The sequence below is a fragment of the Diceros bicornis genome, chromosome 37 (genome assembly GCF_020826845.1).
Source record: "Diceros bicornis minor isolate mBicDic1 chromosome 37, mDicBic1.mat.cur, whole genome shotgun sequence".
Taxonomy (NCBI): Eukaryota; Metazoa; Chordata; class Mammalia; order Perissodactyla; family Rhinocerotidae; genus Diceros; species Diceros bicornis.
This window is the reverse complement of record NC_080776.1, coordinates 25,916,844-25,942,755: the sequence shown is the minus strand read 5'-3', so window position 1 is coordinate 25,942,755 and position 25,912 is coordinate 25,916,844. Positions and strand designations below refer to the sequence as shown.

At 46.4% G+C, this 25,912-nt stretch overlaps 1 long non-coding RNA gene across 1 annotated transcript in view; it reads right to left on the bottom strand.

Annotated features, from left to right (window-relative positions):
* LOC131399178 (uncharacterized) overlaps nt 1–25,912 on the bottom strand; it is a 67,786-nt gene that overhangs the window by 25,905 nt on the left and 15,969 nt on the right. The window contains exon 2 of the long non-coding RNA XR_009217067.1: nt 17,718–17,875. This is a non-coding gene — a long non-coding RNA (uncharacterized LOC131399178). The remainder of the gene's footprint in view (nt 1–17,717; nt 17,876–25,912) is intronic.

Genomic DNA, 25,912 nt, shown 5'->3' with positions numbered 1-25,912 from the left:
GGGCCGGGACCTCAGCCACAGGCTGTGGTTAAGCCCTGGGCCTTGAGTGCCTCACCAGTTGGGGTGGACCCCAGCTCTGCCGCTCCCTGGCACAGGACATGGACATGTCCCCTGCAGTGAGCCTCGGTCTCAGCTGTAAGACAGCAGAGCCCTTCCTTGGCACAATTACTGTGTTAATGAAGGACATTATGCCAGAAACCAAGTCAGCACTCCAAAAATATCAGCCATCTCCTTCCTATGGACACTTGTAAATCGACACAAAACTGGGGCAATTTGAAAACAATTAGAAAGGGGATAAAAATAAAATCGGGTCCTGGACCCATCCTAACCAGCTAACTGACCCAGCCTGGCCTCGCAGCCCCTCAGCAGCAGACCCGGGAGAAGAACTCAAGTCTCCTGGCTCCAACCGGTTTTTCTGCCTTTCTGTCAGTAGTGGCTGTGCCCTCAGCTCTGCTGAGCCTCCCTCACGCCTGTCTCTGAGCAGCGGTGGGTGTCAGCCCTAATCAAATCCAGGAGCCCCTTCCCCACCTGGAAGAAGAGGTATCGACCCACATTGAGACGACAAGCATTTCCTCTGGGCCCCAGGACCACGTCTGATAGATTAACTGAGCAGCCAGAGGGAATAAAGGCAGAAATGCAAACCCAGGGATGCCCCTCATGGAAAGGGGCCTGGCAGGAGTGGGGTGCGCATGTTCTGAGGACACGCCTCCTCGAGGGCAGCGACGTTAATAGATGCCACACGTGTGCTGCTCACCCCGTGCCCCATCTGTTCAGGGTTGTGCCATGTTGTCACTTGGTTCTCCCAGTAACCCGGTGAGGCAGGAAGTAATATCACCGTGTTGCAGCCATGGGAACCATGGGAACAGAGTGTGAGAGGTTCCCTAACCTCACTCAGGTCTCACTGTGGGGAATTCTCTGTTCAAACCCAGGTCTGTCTGGCTTCAAAAGTTACGTTCTTAATCAAGGTGAGGTGCTGATGATTTGTGCGTTAATTCCAGTCATTACACGCCACGCTCGTGTAGAGGGCTGTGGGAAGCAAAGGGAGCAGTGGGCAGCCTGCTGAGAGCTAAGGAGGCCTGGGGTAGGGGCGGAGGTGACCGAGCACTTCCGTCTCCTGTCCCACATCTGCATGTCTTCACCATAGAGTCCCGTTCTAGGTCAAGCATCCACGTGCCCGAGATGGTGCACAGAGCCCCTACTCACAAGAACCGTCCTAAATACTGATTTCCAAATGATTTAGAACTGTCGTGATCTGGGTGCTGGTTTCGGATCGATGAACAGAGATGAGTTTATTTCATTAAGTAATAAAATTGATATGCATGCTTCCCTGTGAAATAGCAAGGGTATTTTTAATTTTTTAAATAAATAAATAAAGAGCATGAAAAAGTAAAGAATATATTATTTAGAGTAAAACGTTGAACAAATTTAAAAATCATCCAAGATTCCCTGGGAGGAAGAATCATTTTTAGGACACAGCAGTAAAGCGTGGATTCCATTCCACCGGCATTTCCCAAACTGAAGTCTTCAGAAGAGTAGATGCTCACAACGGTGCTATGAAAAAGATAGTATTCGGGCTCTAAGTTTGAGAAATCCTGTTTAATCCAAAGCTAAACACTTTTCTTTTCACTGCAGGACTTCTCAGAGCCTTGAATGTGCTCATAAACATAGTAAAGCTTCAGGAGGAAAATAGAATACAGTGTTTGCAGACTTCTTTGGCCACCAGCATCCTTTGCCTGTGCGTGGTCATGGAGGTGGTGGGAAGCCATCTGTGGATGGATCCCAGGAGACTGTTCATTCAACAGAAGAAAGGTTAGGAAATTCTGCATTCCACTAATGCCGGTTCCAGAAGGTAACAAACAAGGCTGTCTCCCAGAGTCAGTGGGCATGCTCTTCCCAAATTTGCTGGAAGATACCAACTCCTGTCACTTCCTAGACCTGGCCTGGAGCTGGACCTGCAGTTTCCCAGGAAAGAACAATGCCATTGCCTACACCGTGGTCAGCTTTGAATGCAGTCCCAACCGCCTGCTGCCACCCGTGCGAATTCTGCTGCTGTGTCTGTTTAGAGGCAGTAAATTATCATCTGCTTCCATCATCATCAGCCACTGACAAGGGTGATTGGCATTGCCTTAATGTAGTCTCCCACTGCACCTCATTGCTCAGTTTGTGGGACTTACACCACAAGTTTGTGGGTTTGGGTGTGCGAGAGCTCCTCGCTCTGCGGCTTGTCCTAAGGCTCGTGGCTGCACCTGGGAAAGGCCTCCAGGTGGACCATGGAATCTGAGCTGTGGCTACATCACAAACATCTCACATTTCCATGCGTGTTCTTAAGGGACATAAATTGAAAAACTTTGTTCTTTCTCTGAATCTTCAATTAAAAATAAGAAAAAAATTAAAGACCCTCCTGCCATTAATTACTTGTGTGGCCATTCATGAGCCACTTCAATTTTCTGGCTCTCGGTATCCCAGTCCAAACAAACATTGATTTCTATGATCGCTTCCAGCTATCACAGCCCACGTGTTCACAACTCTTGGAGCACACAGGATAGATCACAGTTAAAACACACAGAAATACCTAGGTCCAATTGGATATCTCTTGACTCTTTCAAACGGCTTTTCCACTGCCATAAGGATATCCATCGTTTACTGAGCTGTTCCTAAGATCCAGACACTGGGCTAAACACTGAAATCTTTGTCTTACTGTGCCCTCTCTACAACTCACCCAGGCAGGCCAACATGACCTCAGAGCTGCTTTATCTCAATGCAGGGTGTTACCAGCAAGGCGTTTGTGTGAATTGCATTCTGCTTACTCATAAGAAACAGAATCACAGTATTGTGTTGGGTGCACACTGGGCTGAGTCACCTCACGGCCACCCCCCTCCATCCCAGAGGCCAGGGGTCCAAGGACTGTGAAATTAACAAAGGCTCATGCACTCATGAAGAGACAACATTGGACTTGCGACTCAGAGCAGAACCGTGTCGGAGACCGGAAAGGTGTTAGGATTTGCAAACGTCTAAAAACTACACAATTGAAATCATCTGCCCATGAGTATGTTGTAAATACTATGAATTCACTGTAATTTTTCCCCAAATACAAAACAGATTCTGGTGTATTGTGCATCACTGCTCTGAGAGCCACGGCCACGTGTAGAACTGTTCATGAGGTCCAAGTGGGCCTTCCAGTTGGTATCTCCATGATTGGAACGCCCTCCTCTTTCCAGGCCCCAGGAGGTCTGTTTCCAGAAAAGCTGTAGCTGTTAAGCCAAGTGTTGGTGACATCTACACGCTTAGCTGGTTAAATTGAACTTAGGTTCAATTCCGGTTCTTCAGAACTTAGGTGCAGTATATATTCAAATGGCGTGTTTGAGACATTGGGAATGTCGTAGTTAGAGCTTCCTCATTATTTTAATGTCACACCATCACATTCTCATGGGGTAGAGTCAGAATGGGTCCAACCTTTCCATTAGATTGGAACCACAGAGTCAGGGTTTTAGAGCTGGAAGGGGCATCAGAGCTCCACTTCTCAGATGGGTCCATTCTACAGATAGGGAAACAGAGGCCACGTGGGAGACTCATCTTATCTATGGTCACTGGGGTTGGTTCCCTTACTGGGATGAGAATCCAGGTCTTCAGACTCCAAACCTACTTCTCCTCTCTGGAAATCATATGAACACAGTCTTCATACCACGAGGGAATTAGATCCCAAAACGGAGGTTTAAAAATGTCTCCAACATGTCTTCTGTTGCTCAAGCTGACTCCATTTTATGAAGGTAGAGTGTTTACGGAAAATCATCTCCTCAAAAACTTTATTTTTTTAACCATCACCATGTGTTTGTGGAAAAACATAGCTCAGTGATAAACAATAAAATAGAAACTTTGGAGCAAACCAGCTTTCCTTGTTTTGGTTTTCTTTTGTTGTATACAGGAGATTATCATTCCTGTCACCCTTTGTTCACTGTGTTGTTTAAAATTCTTCATCCCCAGCTGCATGTCTCTGAGCTAAAGATAACTATTGTTTTGCACTAGATATAAAGCAGAGATAAGAAACTTTTTCTGTCAAGGGCCAGATAGTAAATAATTTGAGCTTTGAGAGTCATGTGGTCTTTTCTACAATTACTCAACTCTGCCCTTCTAGCACGAAGCAGCCATAGACAATGTGTAAGCAAACAGGGTGCTATGTGCTAATAAAACTTTAATTACAAAAACAGGCAGAGGGCCAGATTTGACCTACAGGCCAGAGTTTGCCAACCCCTGTTATATATGATGCCAATGTATTTGAATGGAATGTTCAATGAATCGTTGTGGTATCAATGGATATATTTTGGGATTTTACAAGCACTAATTAAGCACCTCAGCAATTCACCGGCCTTTCAACATTTTGCCTGGGCATGCTGTCATTGTGTGATCATAATCACTGTCACACTTGAAAAAATTTCTCAAGGTATGCTATTGTAAAGCACTGTAGAGATGTCAAGTTCTGGACATCCAAGATGATGGGTCAGGAATGAGTAAGCTGTGAGTATTTATTCTAGATGACTACACGGAGGCCTTCCAGCTTGACTGTGTCATCAAGACACCCAGAATCCCTGCATGCCTTGTGGAGGCCAACAGAAGAGTATTGAATTCAGATCCAGTGTGCTGCCACTGGGGGTGGGCTGGGGACTGCATGACACTGCCTCCAAGGTTACAAAGGAGGAGGGCAGATGTATGAGGGGCAGACACAGAGGGTCTCTCATGTGTAGCAGTCAGGATAGGTCACAGGCTGCAAGGGGCGATGGCAGCGACCACGAGGAACACATCCCAGGACAAGAAAGAGACTAGCACTGACCCTGTCGCAGCATTCAGAAACACATACCAGCAATGCCTCATGGGGACCAGTCCAGGCAGCAGAGGGGCCAGTCGGCAGCAGAGGCCAGCAAGGCTCCAGGGACACACAAGGACCCACCACACACCTGTCCCCAATCCCTGATGCCAACTCAGAGGCAAGCAAGGCAGGGATGGTGATGTTCTAAAGATGCAGAGTCCGTCTGAGTCATCCAAGTAGAAGCTGAGAGATTGTTGAAATTATTGTAGAGTACTGTATTGCTTTTCCCTGCAACGCACCATGGTGGGGGGGGTGGGGAGTAGTTACAGAAGAAATAAATATTTTGTTTGCACTTTAGTGTATTATATGAGTAAATTTACAACCCTACTCACAATAGTGTTTTGTGTGTTGTTCATTTGGACAATGCTCTAGAAAAATTTTAATGTAAGCATATCTTGAGTCACGTGAATACCTAGATTTGGACCGAGTAATGCCACATGACCTCAGTGCCTACATTTTTTTGGGTGTTAAAACCACATTGGCACTAAGAACTCTGGGGTTTTTTTATTGAGGTATAATTGACATATAACATTATATTAGTTTCAGGTGTACTTTGTTTTAGATAACACAGAAAATAAGAGAAAAAAATTAATATTTATACATTTATTCATTCAACAAATATTTGCCAAACATACGCTAGGCAGTGTACTAAGTATTTGGGATCCAACAATAGTGAGGTAGATGGATGGATAGGATAGATACATGGATAGATGGATACACACACACATACCTCATACATACATTAGGTCGATGGATGGATAGATACAGATGGATAGACATACGTTAGGTGGATAGATGGATAGATAGAGAGATAGATAAATAAATACATACATACATATATAGATTAGGTGAATATATGATAGATAGATAGCATAGATAGGCACCAAGATATATAGATACACAGTTAGATACGTAGATACAGTTAAATATATACAAATTTAAATACATATATAAATTCTATGTGAGGTTTTGATAAGTGTATGTAAAAATTTGAGTAGAACAAACCTGATAAGGATTGCCAGTGCAGGGATTGGAGAAAGTTGTTTTTCATCATTTTCCATCAGGTATTTTCCATCAGGTGGTCCACTGCGGTAAAGTGACATTTGAGCAGGGCTCGTAAGGAAGGGAGGGCATGAGCTGAGTAGATCTACCTGGTGCCGTGGACAAACAGCACACAGCACCAGTCCTGCCGGAGCACCACTCACTGAGGAAACTCCAGATACAGGGTGAGCTGCAGGTGTGTGGATCCCTGCACAGGAATCTGGCAATGGTAGGGATCTGGAAGGGCTGGACATGAGACTCAGGGAGACGGAACCTAACACTTGGGCTACAAAGCTTTGAAGCTACCTGATTAAAAAGTGCCAGCCCCAGCCTGGTGGGATCAGGGCAACGATGCAACAGCAATATGTTGTAGCAGAACCTTGGCCCCAGCACTGCTCACAGCTACTGGGGGGCAGGCTTCCTTGAAGAAATGTTCACGTTATATTATTTAGTGAGAAAAAGGTTGAAAAAGTGTATATTCATAAAATTCTAATTTTAATAAGTGTCTATATATACTTATAGATATGCACAAATACTTAAATACTGAAAGAGAGAGAATAAACAAAATACATAATACGTGTTATAATATATAAAGAATAAACATAGAGGGGCTGGCCCAGTGGTGCAGCAGTTAAGTGCGTGCGCTTTGCTTCGGCGGCCCGGGGGTTCGCCAGTTCGGATCCCAGGTGCTCACTGACGCACCACTTGTCAAGCCATGCTGTGGCGCCGTCCAGTATAAAGTAGAGGAAGATGGGCACCGATGTCAGCCCAGGGCCAGTCTTCCTCAGCAAAAACAGGAGGATTGGCGTCGGATGTTAGCTCAGGGCTGATCTTCCTCATAAAAAAAAAATAAGAAACATAGAATATATTTTATAATATGATATGTTATTGTGTGTGTGTGTGTGTGTGTGTGTGTGTGTGTGTGTGTGTGTGTCTAGTGAGGGGAGGTATAACAAAATGTTACTGGTGGTTATCTCTCTACAATTGGATCAAAGGGAGTTTTCATTTTCTTCTTTATTTTCCAACATTTGTGCAATGAACATAAGGAACAAGAATTCTGTAACAGGTAAAATAGAATAATTATTTTCTTATTTTTTTAATGAGGATAGAAGCAGGGAGCTGAGAACCTGACATGATCTGAATCTGTCAGAGTTGACGAGCTCAGGTGTGTTCAGGTAGGATCTTTCCAGGTTCAGGTAAGCTCAGGGGTGGCTGGACCAAAGGACAGACCAAAAGGCTGGAGCGAATGTGTGTCTAAGAACCCAGCAGGCTTTGAAGCTCGAACTTCCACCTGCATGATGCTAAAGGACCCTTGACCTGATCATCCTGGTAAGCATTTCCCTGGGCCAATGGCTGGGCATTTTTCTCCATTGGTCATCTAGCTTGAGGCTGACCTGGACCAAGTGATCTTTGTTCTGGCAGTGACTAAGCATGGCATCATGGTGAATAATGCCACAGAAATTGGGCTCTTTTAAGAAAGGCCACAGATTTGGGTTTGAATAGTCACTAACCCAACTGTGTCATGATCTGTTTTCTATATATACACTGCTAGATTCAGTCAGTTGATATTTTGTTTAAATTTTTTGCATCCACCATCATGAGTGCCTTTGGCCAATAATTTGATTTTTTCATCTGGCCCTCAGTCTAGTTTGGACATCAAAGTTATACACACATACAAAATGAAGCAGTCCATTGTTCTACCTTTGTCTGTTCTCTGGAGCAGTTTGTAAAAATTGAGAGTGTTTCTTGAATATTTAGTAGAACCTATCGCTAAACTGTCTGCACCTGGCAGGAATTTTGTGGGTAGATTTTTTAACTATTGATTCAATTTTATTAAGGAGCACATGCAGTTTTTCTACTCCTTCTTAAGTCAGTGTTGGTAATTTATATTTTTCTAGGGGATTGACAATGTTGTTATCAATTTTCAAGGTTATCCACAAGATCTCATTATTATTCTTTTTGTTATACTTTTTTTCCAGTAATTTTATTGAGATCACAATGGTTTAAAACATTGTGTAATTTCAGGTGTACACTATTGTTTACACAGAATCCTATTATCGTTTTTTTAAAACACATTCTTATCTGTATATCTGTGCCTTTTTTATTCCTGCCATTGTAGTTGTTTATTTGGCTCTCACTGTCTCTCATTCTCTCTCCTTCTCCTCGATCCCCTCTCTCTCTCATCATTGAGAAACATAGCCAGAAAATTTTCTAAATTACTAGTCTCTTCAAGAACCTGCTTTTGGTTGTATGGGTTCTCTGCATCGTATGTAAGCTATTAATTTTGTTCTAAGTCCCACTTGAAGCGCATTCCACAAGTTTGGATATGTGGTATTTTCATTATCACTCAATTCTTAATATATTCTTATTTCTATTTTAATTTCTTCTTTGAATCATGACTTATTATAACTGTGCTTTAAAATACCCAATTGTATCACTTTATTAAATTTATTGACTTCTAACAATTGCATTGGGCAGAGAAAATATGGCCTGCATAATCCCAGTTTTTTAATATTTGTTGAGTCTTATTTTACGACCTAATATATGAACATTATAACAGTTCCATGTGTGTTTGAAAAGAATATGCATTCTTTATTTTTAGGTGCAACATGCTATATATCATTAGATCAAAGTTCTTAATTTGTCTTTTAAAAGTCCATATCCTTTCTTTGTCACACTGCAAGGGTGGACTTATAAACCTCTCCTTGTAATTCTATCAAATCTTGCTTTATATATTTTGAAGCTATGTTATTGGGGTATATAAGTTTATAAGTTTCTCCTGGTGAAATCTTCCTTTTACCATTTTATAATGACCCCCTTTACCATTATTTATGCTTTTTTCCTTAAAGTCTATTTTGTGTGCTAATGTCGTTAATAACTGTTCTCTTCACCAGCATCTGCCTGGCATATCTATCTCCCCACTTTTACTTTCCACCTTTCTGTTCTCCTTATGGTTTAAGTATTTGTCTTACTAAAAGCATAGAGTCATATATATTTTTTAATTTATCGTAATGTATCAGTCTGTGTCTTTATCCAGCAAATTCAATTCATTTCTATTTCTTGTGGTCATTAACCTGTTTGGATTATTTTTCCCATTTTGTGCTTTCTATCTTCCTACATTTTCCTCCTTTCCTATCTTCTAGAGCAAGGATTGGCAAACTCAGCCTACAGGCTAAACCCAGTCCAATGCCTATTTTTGTAAATAAAGCTGTATGGGAACACGGCCATGCCCATTTGTTTAAATCTTCTCAATGGCTCCTTTCACACTGCAATGACAGAGCTAAACAGTTGCCACAGAAACCGTATGGCACATCAAGTCAAAATATTTACCATCTGGCTCTTTATAGAAAAAGCTGACCCTTGTCCTATAGGACTAGAGAGGTTATTTTTTTCCATTTTTCCTTTACTGTTTTGAAAGTTACAAATTCTACTTCTATTCTTTTAGTGTCATGATTAAAATTTTAACATGTGTACTGGACATGACAAAGTCTGAAGTTAATCCATTTGTTCATATGACCATTTAAGGATTTTATGGATTATTATTATTATTATTGGATTATTATTATTATTATTGGATTATTCTCCTCCTAACTTACATGTTATTTCATCCACTATTTCAGATCCTACGTGTTTTTAAACATTTAAAATGTCATTAATACTATTACTGTTTACATTGTCAATCCTTGTTTAGATTTATCCATTTGTTTACTAATTTATTTGCTCACCATTCTGCTTGAAGTTCACTTCTTCCTTCTGAGTTCAGTTTTCTTCTTGATAAAGTACATTCCTAGAAGTTCTTTTAGTGAGAGTCTGTTAGCGATAAATTCTCTAAGGTTTTGTTTTTCATCATTTCTTGCTAACTCTGGTATGACAGTTTAGTTAGGTAGAAATTTCTATTTTAGCTCAACACTTTGAAGATATAATTTCACTGCCCTCTGGTTACTGTTGAGAAGTGGCAGCGAAATTAACTGCCATTCTTTTTTAGGTAATCTTTTATTTCTGGCACTTTTAAGGTATTCTCTTCATTTTCAGTCTGCTAACATAGCTTACTGTTATATATATATAGGTGTAAATTTCCTTTTACCCATCCTTCTTAGAACTGTTTTTTCCCTGAATCAGAGAATTCAGAACTGCCCTCAATTTTGGAAAGTTCTCAGTCATCATCTCTTTGATCTCGCTACCCTTCTCTCTATGTGTTCCATCTGGAACTCCTCCTGTGCTTGGCTTGGACCTTCTTAGCCCATTCTCCATGTCTATCAACCTTGCTTCCAAATTTTCCCTCTCTTTATCTCCATGAGCTCATAGTGATCTTCCACTTTACTAATTCTCCATTTTGTTGTGTCTAATCAATTTTTAACCTAACCATTGAGGGTTTTGGTAAATTTTAATTTCTGTATGTTTTATTCCGAGAAGTTCTCTTTTGCTCTTTTTAAATCTTCCTTGTCTTTTGTTTTACTTTGTTGGTGGCTTGTTCTTTTTGCTTTTTTTTTTCCCCCATTGTGTCTTTAATCTTAACTATTTTATAATCTTTATTTGGTAATATTGTTACATGAAGCTCTTAGGGATCTAATCCTACTGTTTGTTATATCTATGAACTTAAGAGTTTATTTTTCCCATCAATTGGCACCTTTGGACTTTGAGCTCATCTTCATTGGGGTTTATCTGTGAGAATTCGCTGTGCCCATCCACAGAGGTTTTGCATTCTCTCCTGCCAGGTGCTCCAGAGGTATTACCAGCCCACAGTTAACTTTATCCTAACCGGTCAGATTGAGGCTCTATGCCACTCAGATAGTATCAGTTCAAACCCCAAATATACCTGAGGATAGCCACCAGCTACAAATCTCAAAAGCAACCATTTTTTTCTCTTTGGAATCAGACCAAGGTTGACAGGCTTTCTGTCATCTCCCTGTACCAACGGCTGGATTCTTTTCTGGTCCACCTTTTCACTGAAAGTGTAGCTCTTCAAAGGAGTGGGATGACTCATATTTAGGAAGCTCAGTTCTAACCTCCAGCCTCTTATGAGCTCAAAGATTCATCTCCTGTTTCTACACAATCATTAAAACCCAAGAAAAGAACTCGTTAGTTAAAAAGAAATACAAAGTAACATCAACTCTCATCTTTCCTGCCCTCGCACCTGCCCCAGTGCAGCTCTGGCATCAATTCCCACGTATTTCTGGTTGCTGTTCCCTCTTTGGTTTGGGTCTTTATAAAAGATACCTTCTAGTAAGTCATGTTTATTATATTTGTTATATTTTAGCCAACATTCCTAGGCATTTTGTATCAAGATGTTTTGCACGTTCTCTGTTTCATCAGATTTCAACAGAAGTAAAAAATATGTATTAACACCAAACTATTTTAAGCATTATAAAGCAAACTCTAATATCCAGATGAATTCTTCCCTAGATTATTTTAAAAAAAAATGTCTGACTTAGGGAAAAGGGCCTCCCACATTGTAAGGAACATTTCCCATCCCATTCCTAGGCCCCTGCCTCACGGTCTTGCTGTTGAGATTTTCCTATCATTGTAAATCCTGAAAGAGAGATGGGGGACATGGGAGAAATAATCTATTTATGTCAGTTAACATCTGAGATGCCAAAAATAATAGTGAGAGGAAATAGAGCAGCTAGTGAGGCAGCAGTTACTCAACTCTTTCACAATGCTAGAATTTTGCCCTTTTTGGTGTTTCCAAAACACCAGAGAAATTAGTTCTCCTTAAGGCATTGTCTCCTAACAAAAGGTCTCTCCAACACCTTGGTCACAACAATATTTTTAAAGTAGCCATCATCTTTACAGTTTAAAGAGCACTTCCATGTACCTTGTCTTATGGAAGTCCCCTTACAGACAAAGAAAATCTGACTAAGGGGTTAAGCGAGTGACCTGTCCTGGTCAGCATCTTGTGGTCGGCAGCGCCAGGACTTGACTATTTTTAGCAGAAAGAAAACAGTGTTCATATGTTCCTGTAAGTAAGAGTAGAAGCCAGAATCTGTTCCCCTGCTGTCACATCATTGCAGACACCACCTATGGGAGCACAAGCAACGTTGAACGTTAAATCAAGCAGCTTTTAAAATCTTGTCCTAAAAAGGAAATTGTGCGATTTCCGGCCAAGTGATGCTAGGCCAAGGGTGGACTGTCTGGAGCTTGGAAGCAAACAAGAAGAGAGCAAGAGGCATCCAGGCATTGGAAAGCGGGTCCTGGAAGGTGAAGCTTGAAGGAATTGGATGTCCCATAGTCTTGAGGGGACATGCTGGCGTCTGGAGCTGCCTGTGCCTGGCACCTGTGTCACGGGCTGTTCAGGTCGCAGGGAGAGGTGTCTCACTTCTGCCAGGGACATGGGGAGCTGGGGTGACTCACCCTGCCTTTCATCTGCATTTGCTCTCTTGGCAGGAACGATTTTCATTGTACCATAACTCATTATGACCCAATCCGTTCGGGGTGATACATCGACTGAAATTGCTCCTCAAGGAGAAAGAGCTCATACCAGCTTCCAATCCGAGGTTTTATGATTTGAGTCACAGCTTCCTGGCTTTTCCCCGTCAAGGACTGGAAGTCTTAGCACACAGACAGGAAGTTAGCCACCGGGAAGAACTGACCTCCAGCCTCTTCACAACCCACTGGCCGGGGGCGGGGCTTCTCTCCAGAGACCAGCTGTAGCAGAGCAGCAGGGCAAGAACCAACGCAGGAACAGAAGCCCAGGACTGTCAGACAAAGGGGCCGGCAGAGATGGACAAGCTAGGGGAAAGACCCACTGGTCTGAGGACAAGAGGGGCAGGAACCTGCAGGGGGGATCCAGGAGCTTCCCTACAATGGATGCTGTGGTTGCTGGCTGGTTTCCCTCGGATATTGGGGCACAAAGCAGGACTGGTGGGTCCAAGCACAATATGGCAAGGATGGGCAGGCAGCCACCGGGTCACCAGGATGGGAATGTCCAGAATGAATGACTGGTGATGTATGCATGTGTCTTCCCCCTGAGGAATTCTGTGCTCATCTTCCTGGCTTGATTTCCTGCTCCCCCAGAGGGGACCAGGGTGATGGCACAGAGACTCCGCAGGCTCCCAGCCAGCCCAGCCTCTTTGCTGAGCATGAACACTCCAGACTCACTGGAACATTAATTCACCCATCTGTCCACCCTTCATGCAGCAAATGCTCAGGGTGCCATGGAGCCGAGGACAGGTCTGGGTGCCAAGGGTACGTTTGTGGTCTGTCCTGGGTCCTGAGCTTGGACCAGCTGGTTGTCCAGGAGGAGGACCCCCAGCCTCCCTGCCCATCATGCTCAAACCCAGCTCAGCTGATTTTCACACCCGAATCCCCTGCCACTTCCCCAAATCTGGAACCACAAATAAAAACGGACAGCTCTGTGAGATAGACAAGGCACAGACTCCGTCTCCAAGGCCCTCTCAAACAGGAAAAACAAAGAACGGCCATGGGGTGAGACCAGTTCCGATCCCTCCATGACCATCAAGATCCCATGGACTCAGGAAAGTCATTTGACCTCCACGAGCCTCTAGCATGGAGATAAACTCATTTTCTGGAGTTATTATGGGGATCAAATGGAAGTGAATATAATATGTTTACAAGGTTGTACATTTTTAAAGTAATTTCTAGAGAAACGCAAGCAGAATGGCGAAGGAAGGACATAGCAGTTCCCAAGACTACTGGGCAGCCCAAGGTTGGATGTGGACCTTCTGTGGTGTCCCAGGGAGGCAGGGAGCTGCCAGGTCCCACAAGAGGGGCATCTCGGTTCTCTTTCAGCCTGGAAGATGGGAGCTGGGGAGACTTAAGTGTGACTCTACTTGGGCCAAAGTAAGGCCACTGAGATGGGCCACTTTGCAGCCCCTGGTGGGGGCCACGCAGCTTGGTCCTGCCCCCATCCCCTCCCATCACCTCCTCCTCCTGTCCCAGCGCCACTTCACAGCATCTGGCAGCCGTGGCAGGCCCTCCCACTCTGAGGGGGTCTCCTCCGGCGTTTCCAGGCAGGAGGAAGATACTGCTTTCCCTGTGGGCTCACGCAGAGCTCCCTTCAACGGCGTCACCCACGCCCGGGGAGGCTTCCCACCACATTCTTGGCAGGCCGGGCCTGTCTCCATCCTGCATCGCTGTACATGTGGGCCCCATTTGCAGGGGGGCACAGCGCTGGGGTGGGGAAATTCAGAGGGGTGGCTGTTGGGACTGAGCCTAAACACTTCCACCTGAGAATGTGGAGGGAGTACCCCCCAAAGTGATGAAAGGGACCAGAGAGTGTGACGCTGCACACGCCAAGACAAAGGGGAACAGAGGGTCCCCTGAGGTGGGAAGGCAGGAGGGGTCCTCCGGAGGCAGCAGCACAATGCTGAGCCCAGAGACCCCCCCCAACGAGAGGCTGGCAGTGGGGACAGCGGGTGACCAGAGTGCCTAGACACTATTGCAGGCGCATGGCTGGCTGCTGAACATTCTCTGCCACTCAGGGTTTGTGGAGACCAGCAAGGCCAGCCCCAGGGAGGCTGATGGGCCCCCAGACACTCCAGTTCCCATCATAGCCACCTTGATCGCGGCAGATCAGTTGCTATGTTCCTGGGGGCATCAGCAGGCTCTGCAGTGAGCATGGAGATCTGCCCAGAACGGCCAGGGACCCACCAGTCCAACCGCCACTGCCCAGATTAACGAGCTGAAACGCCGAGAGGGCAGGCGGATCACCTCACGTAGGTGGCTGGTTAGGCACCGACTAGCTTAATTCAGTTAGTATCCGCTGCCACCAGCAGCTCTGCCTTTCCAAGCACAGAAGGGTCAGCGAGGACTGTTAACAGACTGGGGCCTTCTGTCCTATTGCTAATGTTTGAAAACAAAATGAACAAAGACGCAGGAAAGGGCCAAACCCTCCCAGTTCTTGCCATGCCTAGTGCCTGTGGTCAGGCGTCTCTATACCAAGGCCACTGTCTCCAGAACCAAATCGTCCTCCCCCAGCAGCAGACAGCTGCAGGATTCCCAGGCAGAGCCACAGGTGGCAGGCCACTCCGAACATCAGGCCCTGTCCACTGGACCAGGGCCAGCCCCGCGGTCCCTCTATAAGATACTATGTTCCCTGATTCTTCCAAGACAAATGGACCCATTAACTTTTTCCACCGTTCCTTCCTGCTCCTCCCCACCAGTTACACCAAAAACGTTAGCTTTCGAAGCCACCTGGTTTCAAAAGTTTGGAGGCATACCGGTACAGAAAGACTTCAGTGCAATATGGTATCTGGGCATTGTCGAAGCTAAAGCCAAACAATGGATTGACAGGTCACTACACAGAATCAGAAGACTCAGGAGAGGGAACACTGTGGGGGCCTGACCACCCAGTCCCCGGTCCACACGGGCACCATAGCCTCTCCTGCAATATTCTCAACCCACGCGTTTTAGGTGATCACGGGGCCTGTGCCCCGTGCCAAGGATGGGGGACCGAACCCCTGGTTCCAACAGTGACCACAGAGTGCCAGCATAGGATGATAGCACCAGGGGTGTGTTTTTAAAGGATCTTCTCAGTGGCTGTGTAAGGAATGGACTGGGTTGGAGCGAGAAGGTAATGCAGAGACCAGTGGGAAAATAACCCCACAACACCTTATCTAGTGCTTACGATGTCCAGCAACCATCCTGAGTGCTTTCAAGTATAACTTATGATATGCTCGTCACCCCCAGGGAGGGGGGGTATTGGTACTAACCCCAATTTACAGACAAGGAATTTGAGCCCCAAAGAAGATATCCACCAAGGTCTGAGAATGATCCAGAAGAGAAGTGAGGAGGGCCTGAAACGGGCAGTGGGGGGGTGGGGGGGAAGAGGGACGAGATCAAAGAAATATTTATGACCAGTGAGGGCTGGGAAGCTGGGAGGGCTCTGGGAAGACCACTGGGCTTCTGGTTGGGGTCACTGGGGGTTATTTAAAGGAGAGATGAGGAGTTCTTTTGGGGGCTAGACGATTTGGGGACATTCGCATGGCATCCGGGGGAGCTGTCCTGCAGAGGACTGGACATGTGGTTCTGGGGCCAAGGGACCCAGGGGTCACAGACACCCAGGCGGGCCTCGGCAGGGGCAGTATAGGGTGAAGCCATGGGAGATCCCACATTGCCGGATCCTCCTCCAGGAGGCCCCACAAGACCTTGGAAACAACCCTCCAATTCCTATTTCCCAGCTGAGGGGAGAGAGCTCTGGGGACAGTGCGCGACTCAGAACTCTGAGCACAAGGTGAGGACATTCTCCATGGACAGCCCTGTCACTGATTTGAGAAGGTGTGTCCACAGCGGGGTCCAGCAGCCCGAGTGTGGGAATCCACACGAGGAGTCCAGCCTCGGCGGCCTTCGGATTCTGCTCAAGTCGGAGGCGCAGGCAAGAGAAAGCTTGGCCAGAGAAGACCCATCAGGGAAGGAGCCCTCAGAGAATGGCCAGTGCTGGGCGGGGGTCTGGGAGAGCCCTACAAACCTTGAAGAATTCAGAGGAAACAAACCTCCCACACTTTCAATAAGTGGTTTTTCCCTTAAAAAGAAAGAAAAAGAGAACACTGACAAAGGGAAGAGTACTCTTTACCCTCCAGGCAAATTCTACAGAAAGGAGAGGTAGGTGGGAGGGCAGGCGCAATTCCAGGGCCCACAGCGCTGCGCCAGCTTGAGAAGGTGCTGGAGCCCCTTGGCGTGGGGCCCGCCCGCTGCCTGGAGCTTTGAAAAACAACTTCCTGTCAATAAATGTGAACAAAAGTTTGGACCCATCTTCAAAGTGATGAGTTATGCCGAAAATATGTTCCTGTGAACTGGGGGAATGGATCACTCGTGGTGCTTTGGCATTTGGGAGGGTTTATAAATAACCACCCAGGTCTGCTCGGGTTGCGCCTGCCATGGGAAAACGCCCCGCTCTGGATAGCAGAGGAGACCTGGAGCCCAGGAGCCATATGTGATCAATCAGGAGGTTAAAATTAGCATGCTGCTCCGCACGGGCCAGCCTCCTCAGGCAGGGCTGGCAAGAAGGTGCCTGGAGAAGCCCAATTCACATCCTGGTGTCGGGAGGCAGAGGGGCTCCCCCGAGCCTCTGTTCGGCACTGAGCAATGAGGTGGACCCCTGGACCAGCTCCTCCGTTTGTATTTTGGAGGGGAAAAAAGAAGGGACAGATTCTACATGTGGTTTCCATTGAAACTGAGAAAAGTAAAAACATGTGCTGGTATTTCTAGCTGACACAGTCCTTGTTATTTTAATGAGAAAGTCCCTAATTAGGGGCCAGATCGAGAAAGAAGCCACACCACGCTTTCTCGTGGTGCCCACACCTTGCCCCATGGGGAGCCCAATGCCCCTGATGGGCACTCCTCTCTGTCCGGGAACCCGCTCCATCAGCTCAGAGGAAGGAAGGAAAGCGTGGAAAGGCAGATCTTCCAGCCCTAACAATTCCTTTCTTGTTGTCAAAGGTGTGGCCCAAGCAGTTCATTTGTCAGCGTTTAAACATCATTACAGCATTAACAGCCTCTCTCAATGCCCAAAAGCTGGCTTTGCACACCTATAAATCAGAGTACATCAAACCAGAGTTTATTGAGTCGCAGCCAATCAGGAGTAAAACTTCTAGAATTTTTACAATTCTCTGCATTCTTCCAATTATATTAAAATATTTATTTGTACGTTGCATGATAGATATAAACGTTTTATTAAGAACATTTGAAAGCTGGCTCTTTAAACAGAAAAAAGGTATAATGCGTGCTGGCGGAGGCTCGGCCAGTATACACCTTGTTCAGTGGTTTCCTATCAGGAAACGGCTCTGATTGGATTTGCAGGATTATTAGCAAGAATAAACAGGTGGGCTCAGCCAACTACTTATTTATGGCTACTCACCTTCCTTAGCAGCTCCCCTTTGGAGTGGATTCCTGTTTTGTGTCCTGGGACTTTATTCCAGTTTCGCAGGGCACCCCCGCCTCCGGGCAGCTGCCCCTCACAAACCTGCTGCTGGTCCCTCGAGAGCAGGATGCCGTGGGGAGCGGGACTCCACCATTCTATCATCGGGAGAAGAAGAAAGTTGGGCGAGCTGGGTTAAGAACACCAAGCCCCACCTTCACCCTGCCCTTTCCTGGCTGGGTGATCTTGGGTCCTTAACTTCCTCTCTGAATCTCAGTTCCTCTGTCTCTAAAATGGGCAGGATAACGAGCGCACCCAAGAGCCAAGACCATTCCTCCACCCCGCTAGTAATAGATGGCGACCTGCCTCGCCACTCCAGAAGCATCTACTTTCAATTTTATCTCCATCCAATCATCACCTCCCCCTGGAGGACCCTCTACTGCTGAAGGGCCAAGTTCTCAGGGAGGTACTACGTCCCAGCAAAGGATGCTGAGGCCTCCCTGAGGCTCTGTCCCTAGGTTTAATGCTAACGCCATCACCAAGAATCATGGCCTTTTACTGAGTTCTCACGAGGTCCTGAGCCCTGAACAAGCATCATCCCTGGGGTCCTCTCCCCAGCCCTCCATGGGAGGGACTCCAGCTCTGATGAGGAAGCTGGTCTCAGGGTGGTTGAACGGCTTGGCCAAGGCGTCACAGACCATGCCAGGCGTGCCAGTGCCAGGGCCTGGCAGGCCACCACGGCGCTCCACAGCCCGAGCAGAAAGCATCACAGCCAACTACTTGGGAGCAGAAGGCCAGTCTTGGCCCGCCTGGGAAAGCGGTGTGGCCACAGGCAGGATCATCTGCCAGGCCAGGCCAGGGACAGCCAAGTGGGAACTGAGCCACAGGAAGGGACTCTGCCCACTGAGGAAGCACACTGTAAGGGCCTTATCAGAAACCCTCCACCTGCAGAGACTGCCCTGCACATGGCGGCCTCTGCTGCCTCCAGAGGCCCCTGGTGTGAGAGCCCAAAGCTCATTATTTTCAGCACATCACTGACCATGAGAACAGACCGCACAACGCACGCTAGCTCTGGCATGATAGAAGCCGATTTCTTGTTCTTGCAACTGTCCAAGGCAGCTGTTCCCAGTCAGCAGACACGCTGTTCCCCCCAGTAATTCAGGGACCAGCTTCACCCTCCCTGGGCCTCGCAGTAATGTGCACCCCCAGCAGGCAAAGGAGAAAGAAGACAGAAAGCCACTGCAGGGGGTGTCCAGGGGCCAGACTTGCATTTCACTGGATAGAATCCATTCTCACGGCCACACCTAACTGCAATGGTGGATGGGAAATGTAGTCCCACTGTGTGGCCAGAAAGAAGGGAAAAGGCTTTGGTGAACAAGTAGCCATCACGGCTGCAGGGACCTGTTTTTCTCACATAAGAAGAACACAAGAGGTAGGTTTGGCTGCTCAGTGATGCCTACACAGACCAAGGCTCTGTCTGTTATCTTCCCTGACCATCCCAGTAAATTTGCTGTTGCCTTCATGCTTGTTCCTTCATAGTTGGAAGTGGCTGCTGCAGAACCAGACATCACTTTTGCATTCCAGGCAGGAAGATAGGGGAAGGGGTGGGGAACTGTGCTAGCCACATCTGTCCCCTATTATAGGAAAGCACAAGCTCTCCCAGAAACCCGCTCAGCACATAAAGCTTCATTGGCCAGACTAGAGCACGTGGCCTCCCCTAGCCAAAAGGGAAGCTGGGAAATCAGAGAAGAGGACTCACACAATTGCCCTTGACTGATCATGCTCCCCTGCCTGGGGCTGGGCTCATTGCTATTAGAAGCAAAACTGTGGTCTGGCTGTCCAAGAAGAAGGGGGATGGATAGGGTATAGGCAGCCATGAGAGCCTGCTACCATTGGGAAGACGGGTCTCTGTATAACGCTGTAGTGGTGGAAGAGTGTCCCCCGAAAGTTCATTTCCACCTGGAAATGAACGTGACTTTATTTGGAAATAGGGCTTTGCAGACGTAATTAGTTAAGAATCTTGAGATCCAATTAGTTAAGTGATTGGGACCCAACACAGGCTGCAGGTGCCCTGGGAGGGGGAATGGAGCAGAGTTGGAAGCTAGTACCAGAAGTACTAGAATTACTTGAAGAGTTAGAGGTACTGAGAGTGCTAGATGTACTTTCCAGCACTAGAAGTACTGGAAATACCATGCCCGCTGAGCCACAGTAAAAACCTTGCTCTGAGTCTTCAACCAAACAAAGAAAAATTTTGATAATACAGGCAAAACACATATAGTGCATTCTCATTATGTGCAGTAATTATGGTCTATGAAGTCACTGCAAACACTGAATTTGTGAACACAGCACCATTGCTCCTGGGAGGCTCCTACAAGCCTCGTCACAACATTTTCATCAACTGATCAATGCATGACCTTGTTTTATGTGTGTTTCTATTTAAAGACACCTTATTTTTCATATATGTTGTTGATTCATGTGTGTTGAACTCACGGCCAACAGAACTATAACTCACGTCTGAATGAATCTCATCTGACACACGTGTTTTCTCCATGAGGACAACACAGCCCTCTTGCACTTAGGAACACTAGACAGCTCTTCAGCACTAGGCTTGGAAGGCCATTTTAAATAGCAAAGACACGAATAAAAAGCACAAAAATGCCAAAAACGTGGCACTAAATAGACCACGGAAAAGATACATTAATAAGTCAGAGAGAAAACAGGAAGGCAGACTTTCTCCCTGTCACCCTCAAATCAGAACTTGTGTGTAGAGCAACTCCAATTTTTCACCCTTCTGCACGTGTTGAAGAATGACCCCAAAAGCAGCACGAGTATTGATGTAGGGGTTACCAATAACTATTAGCAGGTAGGCCAGGTCACAAATATAGAGCCCACAAGTAACGAGGATCGACTGCATTGTAAAGAGATTGACCAAACTTCTGCTCCAGAGACGGGACTGAGAGCCTGCCTTCACGTCCCCTTAGAGCTGCAGTCCCAGGAAGGGGGGCAGGCAGTGCTTATGGCAGGGAAGATGGGTTCTAGGGGTGCTGCCGAGGGTGGGCTGCTCTGCAGGGCTTTGGGCTCAGCTTGCACGAGGGTCCCCTCTGGCTTTGAGGGAAAATCTAGCAGGATCAGTCCAGAAGACCACAGGCAAGGAGTCAACCGACCTGGCTGGTAAGGAAAGCTGTGAGAGAAGTCATTGGTAAAGGTCCAGTCTGCACAACGATTTGCATGTTTTTCATCTAATTAACCTCTTTTTATGTGAATTAGCAACTATTGCCACATCGTATGGAAATAACTGCCAGTTCCCCAAACTCAGCCATGAGATCAAAATGGCGACAGTAGCTCTGTTTGGGGTGACATCTCCTCAGTGCCAAGAGCACTGAAGAGATCCAGTGACAGCCGAAGAAAGTGCTGGTCCAGGCAGAAATTTTCACCATCTTTTCGAGTAGATTTCTTGGGAAGAAGCGGTTCCAGGAGCAGGAGAGGGCTCTGTATTCTGTGATATGATTTTGTGTACTGCTTGGTTTTAAGAGGAGTTTCTCTCGCCTCTTGTAAAGGTTTCAGTGTGCACATCAGAAAGAAAACTCCGAAGACATAATTCACGGAGCTGCAAACATGGGATTTTTAACTGGAGAGGGCAATCAGCTGGGGGAGGTCTCAGCTGGGTGGGTCTTTCTCTTGGGCAGGTGGGCCTAGTCCTCTGGGCTCCTCTCTCCATGCCCATGCTCCCTCTTGCAAACACCCAACCAAAAATTATCAAGGATGCTCTGCATTCATAAAGAGGGTGGAAACAGTTGCTCTATCCATTGCTGGTAAGAGCACGAAGTATTACTTTTCTGCTGAATAGTTTGGCAATTAATTTCAGAGCCTTAAAAATATGCACATCATCCCTCATACCCCTTAGGATGGCTACTGTCAAAAATCAGAAAATAACAAGTGTTGGTGAGGATGTGGAGAAATTGGAACCCTTGTGCACAGTTGGTGAGAATGCAAAATGTTTTCCTCTATGGAAAATAGAATGGCATTTCCTCAAAAAAATTAAAAATAGAATTATCATGTGATCTAGCCAATCCACCCAAAAGCACCAAAAGCAGGAATTCAAAGAGATATTTGCACACCCCTGTTCATAGCAGCATTATTCACATTAGCCAAAAGGTAGAAGCAACCCAAGTGTCCATCGACTGATGAACGGATAAGCAAAACGTGGTCTATGTATACAGTGGACTATTATTCAGCCTTCAAAAGGAAGCGAATTCTGATACATACCACAACATGGATGAACCTTGAGGATATTATAGTAACGACATAAGTGAGTCACAGAAGGACAAATACAGTATAGTTCCACTTATACGAGGGACGTAGAGTAGTCAAAGTCATAAAGACAGAAAGTAGAAGGGTGGTTGCCAGGGGCTGGGGGAGTTAGAGTTTAATGGGGACAGAGTTTCAGTTTGGGAAGGAGAGAAAGTTCTGGAGATGGATGGTGGTGATAGTTGCACAACAATGTGAATGTACTTAACGCCACTGAACTGCACGTTTTAAAATGGTTAAGTGCGGGGCCGGCCCAGTGGCAAAGCGGCTAAGTGCACGCATTCTGCTTCGGCGGCCTGGGGTTCACAGGTTCAGATTCCAGGCACGCACCGATGCACCACTTGCCAGGCCATGCTGTGGCGGTGGCCCATATAAGGTAAAGGAAGATGGGCACAGATGTTAGCCCAGGGCCAATCTTCCTCAGCAAAAAGAGGAGGATTGGCATCAGATGTTAGCTCAGGGCTGATCTTCCTCACACACAAAAACAAATAAATAAAATAAAATGGTTAAGGGCTGACCCCATGGCTTAGCAGTTAAGTGCGTGCGCTCTGCTACTGCTGGCCCGGGTTCGGATCCCGGGCGCGCACCGACGCACCGCTTCTCCGGCCATGCTGAGGCCGCATCCCACATACAGCAACTAGAAGGATGTGCAACTATGACGTACAGCTATCTACTGGGGCTTTGGGGGGGGGGGGACGGAGGAGGATTGGCAATAGATGTTAGCTCAGAGCCGGTCTTCCTCAGCAAAAATAAATAAATAAAATAAAATAAAATAAAATAAAATGGTTAAGTGGTAAATTTTATGTTATATATATTTTACCACAATTAAAAAAATATATATATGCACATCATTTGACCTAACATTTCCACTTCTAGTTGGTTCTTTCACCTGACTAACCTTTAATTCTTTGGCTGCATGTTCTTATAAGTATTATTAGAGAAAAAAAAATCCATCTAAATGTTCAATAATAGAGTTACTTAGAATTCTGAGCAAGCATTACAAATATGAGAATATATTTGTGGATCCAATTTTTATGAAATAATTATATATTCATATATATGGGAAAAATCTGAAAAGATCAATAATAAAATGTTAATTGTAGATTCTCTGATTAATGTCATTTTTTCTTATTTTTGCTTAATCTGTATTTTCTGCTTTTTATTCTTACAAGTGTGGAATAGTTAAAATTTTACAAGCTAAAACATTATCCTGGAGGGGTGACAGTTTTTGAAGTATTATTATTATAATTGATATTGCTTAGGCATCTTTAATATGTCAGCTATTATCACACAGATTATCCTATTTAATTATCAAAGATATGAAGACTTTTCCCATTTTACAGTTGAAAAGCCTGAGTTTTGTTGAGATTTGGTCTCTAATGAGATAATGCTTTTATAGCATCTTATTGTTTCCAACACACTTTTAACATATGATTTTTTCGCATCCTTGACCATAGATAAAGAGGATAAAGCAGAAATTATCTCCATTTCACAGATGGGAAAAATGAGGTACAAAGAGGTTCAGAGATCCACTTGCTCGAGGTCACAAATCTCGAAAATGCTAGAGCTGAGGCTTGAAGTCTTGCTTCTTTGCTTCACTGTATTGCCTGGCCATTTGACAACTAGGAGAAAGAGAAGCAGGCACAAACTGGTGTAGGCTGTGGAGGTGGGGAGGAATGGGGTTGGGATGGCTGGAGGTGCATAGGTGACACAGAAATATCAGAAGCCCGAGCCTGCCCTTGCCAGCCTGGCGGCCTCTCCAGGCCTTTGCGGTGGCCCCTGGGCTGCCCTGAGACTGCCTCCATATTAATTAGTTAAAAAGTAGAAAATAGGGGCTGGCCTGGTGGCGCAAGTGGTTAAGTGCGCGCTTCGCTGCGGCGGCCCAGGGCTCGCCGGTTCGGATCCCGGGAACACACCGACGCACTGCTTGCCAAGCCATGCTGTGGCGGCGTCCCATATAAAGTAGAGGAAGATGGTCATAAAGTGGAGGAAGATGGTCATGGATGTTAGCCCAGGGCCAGTCTTCCTCAGCAAAAAGAGGAGGATTCACAGATGTTAGCTCAGGGCCGATCTTCCTCACAAAAAAAAAAAAAAGTAGAAAATAACTTTTAAAGGGGCTTTTCTAAGTCTCCCATGCCAGCTGCAGGGGGTGGAATGGTGGCCCTCAAAAGATAGGTCCACCCATAACCTGTGACTGTGACCCTATTTAATAAAAAGGTATCTGCAGATGCCATTAAGTTAAGGATCTCGAGACGAAGCCATCCATGGATTGTGGGGGCGGGGGGGGGCGCTAATCCAGTGACAGGTGTTTTTATAAAGAGAGGAAAGGGGAGAAGACGCAGCAGAGACGCTGACGTGGAGACGGAGGCAAAGACTGGACAGATGTGTCCACAGGGCGAGGACACCAAGAAATGCCAGCACTTCAGAAGCTGGAGAGACCCGGAACGGATCCTCCCCAGAAGCTTCAAAGCGAGCCGGGTCCTGCAGACGACTTGATTCCAGACTTCAGGCCTCCAGGGCTGTGAGAGAATAAATTTCTGTTGTTTTGAGCCACCAAGTTTGTGGTACTTTGTTACAGAAACTCAAGGAAACTAATCCACTGGCACAGACTCGAGAACACCCATTCGGTGGAAAATTTCTCTAATTAATCTTACAAATGGCTACCTGCCCACCCACTCACTGACCCACTTTTCTCCTCGAACTCTCAGTTGTGATCAGGCTTCCAGAAAAGGACAAATCTCAGGTGAGTCTCTGTGGTGGGTGCAGGATGCTTTGAAACAGGGAAGACACTTGAGTTCGCTCAGTGGACGAAGCCCAGGGTGGGCGTCCGGACCTGAGAGACCCAGGCTCCTGGCCCCACTCGAGCAGGATGCTCCGGCATGGCAGGCAGTCCTGTGATGGGACGAGGTGGCACTGAGCTTCCCAGGAGACACAGCATTGATGGCGATTTCTCGTGGCCAATGCCACCACCAAAATGGCCCCCAGATCTGCTTGTGGTTAAAGCTCTGAGCGTTGGCTCAAACGTCCCCTTATCAGTGCCCCTGGCCCCTCATCTAACACAGCAGCCTCCTTCCCTCTGCAGACCTTGTGCCTCCAACCCACTCTAGCTTTCCCCTTTCTGTGTTCTGTAGCTCTCATTACCGTCTCACATGCCATACGGCTTCCATATCTGGTGTGTGTATGGAAGCTCCAAGAGGCTGGGGGTCTCGTCTCTTTTGCTCCCTGCCATTCCCAAGCCCCCAGGACACTGCCCGATGCACAGCTGATGCTCCATGACTGAACTGATGGATGAGTTGGGGAATCATCTAGAACTCAGTTGTCTGCTGCGTCTCGGGGCTCTCACTCCTTCCGAGGGAACAGGGGTGTCATACACACATGTATGCCCCAAACACATTATACCCTTTCAGCAGGGGACAGCCCCCAGGCATGTCCACCTCAGGTGCCCCTTCTCCCTGCTTCTCTGCCTGGAGATTTACTCCGGCCATGGGAGCTTGCTTAGCCCTCTTAGGGCAGCCCAGAAGCACTGGAGACTTAAAGCCGGATGGTGAGGAGTGGGAGTCAGTGAACAGAGATCCCAGCTGTCCAGTACCTTGAGGAAGCAGCATTCCTCAGAGGACCTGGGAACTCAGCCCCAAAGTCCACAGTAGGACCCTGCTCACCAGCCACCCCTTATTGGCTTTCCTCCCCACCCCCACTCCTCACCTGGCTCCCTCCCAAGTCAACCATTTGCATCTAGGCCTTCCTGGCAGGGTCTGTTTTCAGGGTCGCCCAAAATAACACAAGGCAATGGTACCACTTTAGACACACTCGCACTCGACAGCTAACATGTGCTCTTTGTAGCCGGGGAGTCACGTGGGTCCTCAATTAAGTCTGGAAAGGTTTACTTC